Source organism: Pelophylax lessonae (assembly GCF_965119305.1).
Source record: "Pelophylax lessonae genome assembly, chromosome: 4".
Lineage (NCBI taxonomy): Eukaryota > Metazoa > Chordata > Amphibia > Anura > Ranidae > Pelophylax > Pelophylax lessonae.
Window position 1 is genome coordinate 594,992,675 of NC_138771.1, and position 4,482 is coordinate 594,997,156.

General features: G+C 37.0%; 1 pseudogene across 1 annotated transcript; it reads left to right on the forward strand.

Moving 5' to 3' along the window:
- The first annotated feature begins 2,244 nt into the window (after positions 1–2,244).
- On the forward strand, positions 2,245–3,708 carry LOC309554675 (putative nuclease HARBI1; annotated as a pseudogene). The gene is made up of 2 exons: positions 2,245–2,688; positions 2,899–3,708. The product of its transcript is annotated as a putative nuclease HARBI1 (transcript).
- The last annotated feature ends 774 nt before the right edge of the window (positions 3,709–4,482 follow it).

The window sequence follows — 4,482 nt, forward strand, 5'->3', positions numbered from 1 at the left end:
TGGCAATTTAGATGTGCGTGACAGAAAAAAAATGTGCTTCGTTTCATGTTTATTTGTTAAATAAATAATTTCCTTTCATCATATTCGTTATGTTAGAATGATTCGTTTTCGAGATTTCGTTTTGTACATTCTGATTCGTTGAGTATATTTGCTTTTCCAAATCAGTTCGTATTTTCAAAAGTTATTTTGGAAAATTGGCTATATTTGTTTTAACGTGTTAATTAGAGATGCACCGAAATTTTGGTGGCTGAAACATATCGGTCGAAAATGGTGTTTTCAGCATTTTGCCGATAGCGAAAAAATAGTGATAATGGTGGCAAAAACACGCGCAATTTTGATTCGATTATACTGCGATTTTACCACTATTTTACTGTGCATATGATGTTTTTGCATATGTCATGTGACTCAAAAACCACATAAAAAAACGTAACACGGGTGCATTATTGATGCATTTTTGCTGCGTTTTTAATGCAGTTCAACAGTAGGTGCATTTTTGGTGCATTTTTTTAACTGCAAAAAAATGCAGCAAGCAAGATTTTTAACACCACAACGGAAGTGCAAGGGGCCATTGAGAAGACATACATGGGGTCTAATAGGATGCATTTTTCTTGAGCTAAAGGTGTCGATAATGGCCGATAATCAATTCATATTAAATTAAATTAATGCTATTAATTAAAAAGTCCAATATAATACAAATATATATATAAATATGTATATTTTTTAAAAATTGTCATTTTCGGTTTCAACCAAGTGCCTCCTGAATTTTCGGTTTCTGCAACAAATTTCCATTTAGTGTACCTCTAGTGTTGATTCATTTTTTTCAGGGGATTACTTATGCACTCTCCCTGCTAGTCCAACCCACAAAGAGAAATGGAATGAGTTTTTTGGACAATATCGACTGGAGTTGCGTGCATCTACGAGTAACGAATGAATGAATTTCAGATTCATTTTGTTATGTTATGATTTGGAGATTCTGAGGGATCCACCTAAATCCAGCCCAAACACAATAAGTAGGAATAATTGCATTTCACTTTTAAACCTTACTTTGTTTATTGAAAAATGTTTCCATTTCACGTGTAGTGCATTTTTTTATTGATTAAAAATGTTAATGCAACATATACTGTAGATCCGAATCAGTTTGGTTCATTCGGTATGTTATTTTGGATCCAAATAAAATGAATGAATTTGTTGTTTCGTCATAATTTTTTTTCAGTTTAGTTGAATTTCATTACTACTGTGATTCAGAGATTTGGATACACCCGAATCTGAGAATAACAAAACTTTTGTCTTAATTTTCGATTTGTAATAAAATGAATCGCACATGTCTACCTAGCAAGAGGAGGCCTGTGCCGGTCTGCTTAGTCTGTTGCCCTTATGCCTGTCTTTTAGGATTAACAGCCTGAAAATGCTATTATGAGAGGTTGTGATAATACAGGTGAACCTTAAAGAGGACCTTCAGCGTTCCTCCTTATTTACTTTTTCTCTTCCCATGCTTACCTGGTGGTGTTCTAGGGGGTGAACAATTACTTGTTCATAGCCTGGATAGTAAAAACGGCAATAAAGTGGTAATAAATATAAAAATGTGAATAGATAAATAAATAAATCTTATTGTAGATTATAAAGCTACGTGATAATATGCCAGTGTTATACACAATAAATATGCATAGACAAATTACAATAAACATCAACCTTAAATAAATACTTTGGTTAACATAAAGTGCAGATTAAGTGCCAAAATTGGTGCCAAAAATGTCCAAATAAACAGTTCATGGGTGACTTATGGCCGGAATACACGATTAGAATATCGCCCGATCATTCGACCACCGACTTTTGAAAAAGTATTTGTCGGTCGAAAACGTTGCCAACATACACGGCCCGAATATCGCCCGACCGGTGCCCGCCGACTATCGAAACAGCGTTCGTCGGTGGAAAACGTTGCCAACATCAACGATCCAAAAAAAAACGTTACAGACCAATCGATTAGATACGTAATCCGCACGTTGCACGTTAATGCGGAAGTGATGTAATGTGCGTGTGACCTTTTTAGAGACACGCACTTCCTCCTAGCACCAAGAGCCACGCACTTCCTCCGAGCACCAACAACTGCCTAGCACGAACGAGCGTGGGACCAACGTTAAAACGCATAATTTAATATAGCCGTGTGTATATATACATATATATCTCTATATCACACACGTGCGTTCGTCGGTTAGTGTTCGTGTTCACGAACGGGCGATATAGAATATGGATGAGGCCCAGAATAAGAAAATTTACATCAGTGCACTTGGTGTTTTAGCCATCCATAAACACCAAAAAAAGAGCACAAGGAAGCAAAGAATTTGGACAAAGAAATGGCTGCAGAACCGGGATCAATATTCTCATATTGACTTGATTAGAGAGCTAAAGGAGAACAATCCCGATGACTACAGGAACTACCTCAGGATGTCTGATGCTTGTTTCCAAAATGTATTATCTGTGATTGGTCCCCATATCAGGAAACAAGACACAGTTATGAGGGACTCCATCACTGCTGAGCAGAGACTTATTGCCACTCTGAGGTTCCTAGCCACTGGAAGAAGCCTACAGGACCTCAAATACAGTACCGGTATATCCTCCCAATCACTAGGAAGGATTATTCCTGAAACCTGCAGTGCAATCATCAGGGTCCTGCAAAAGGATTACATAAAGGTAATACACATTTATGATATTAACCTACTTTCAAACCCTCTACATATCTTCTGTATTACTTTCTCATCTATTCTCCATGCTATACCTGTTTGCTACTTATTATCTAGTTCATTTCATATGTAGAATGATAAATATGAATGTCTAGTTGATTATAAAATCCATTAATTCTCTAGCAATATAATACATCTATTTATATTCATTAATACCTAGATTCCAGGAACATCAGAGGAGTGGATGAAAATTGCTACAGAATTTACCGAAAAGTGGAATTTCCCAAATTGTGGCGGAGCAATTGACGGAAAACATATCAGGATTGCACCCCCTGCACAGTCCGGATCGTTCTACTATAATTATAAAGGGTTTTTCAGCATTATCCTTCTTGCTGTTGTGAATGCCAATTACGAATTTATATTTGTAGATGTTGGTAAGAATGGTAGGAACTCCGATGGAGGGGTTATAGAAGAAACTGAGTTCTACCACCGTCTAAAAAATGGAACCCTAAATTTGCCGTCAACGCAGGAAACGCTTGAAAATTTAAACTTTGTATTTCTCGCTGATGACGCTTTCGCCCTGGGAGATCATCTTTTGAAGCCATTCCCTTTCCGGAGTCTCACTAAAGAGCAAAGAATTTTCAACTATCGACTCTCAAGGGCACGTCGTGTAGTTGAGAATGCTTTTGGAATAATGGCGAATTGATTCCGCATATTCCTGACAACAATCAATTTGTCAGTTGAAAAAATTGATCAAGTTGTGCTTTGCTGTTGCATCCTCCACAATTTCCTTAGGCGTAATGCATCAAAATATTTATCATCTGGAGCACATGCAGGAGCAGATCACGAAAGATGTGAATCAATGCCAAGTTCATCTGTGCAAACCGATTTACGTGATACTGCAGACACCCTTACATCAATTGGACATTCACACCCCAGGTTAGCAACACATGCAGCAAGGCAAAACCGAGTGGATTATATGAACTACTTTGTTGGAAGTGGCGCTGTGGAGTGGCAGGATGACATATAGTTTTTTTGAATGGTTTAAACAATTTCTGCATCATGAAAAAATCTTGATAAAATGCTACACTGTTTTGTTTGTTATGTCAGTTATTCCATTAGAAATTAAACGTTACCTATTGGTGTTCATTATTTTGCGTCTGGTTATTTAATTAATGTTAATGACATGTTCTGTACATACCACAATAGGTTCATATCATCTTATTGAATGTAGCAAGACCCAAAACGGGTTAAACTGGAAAATATTCAGCACAAACACCACATATCAACTGTAAATTTTTTTTATTAACATAAAAAAATAAACTGTACAAACAATACTTTATATAAAGTATATTTGAAATAAACCAACCTTCATCAAGTATATGTGGGAAAAACATGATGTCAACAGACCAGCAGGTAATGAACACATTAGACAGACAACTTACAGGTTAGTGTAATTATAATCTGAACCCCATGCAGATCTTTCTGATGTCGGATAAGACCATGGAGCATTTTGTTTTTGATGGATTGGTGGAGTACCCTGATGGTTCTGATATGGTGCCGGTGGTGTAGTATGATGATGAGGAGTATGAGGAGTATGAGGAGTAGGCATCATATGCGCTCTTTGATTATCACCAAGAAATGTATGTTCGTTTAGTTCCCCCTTTATGCCTTTGTTGCATAACTGCACCAACAATGGCTCAAAAAACTGCCGTTGCTCCTCCACATCTTCCTTATTTTATTAGCTGTCAAAATTCCGTAGGCATCGCAATCATCAGTTTTTCTTTGCAGAGCGGCTGTGGCC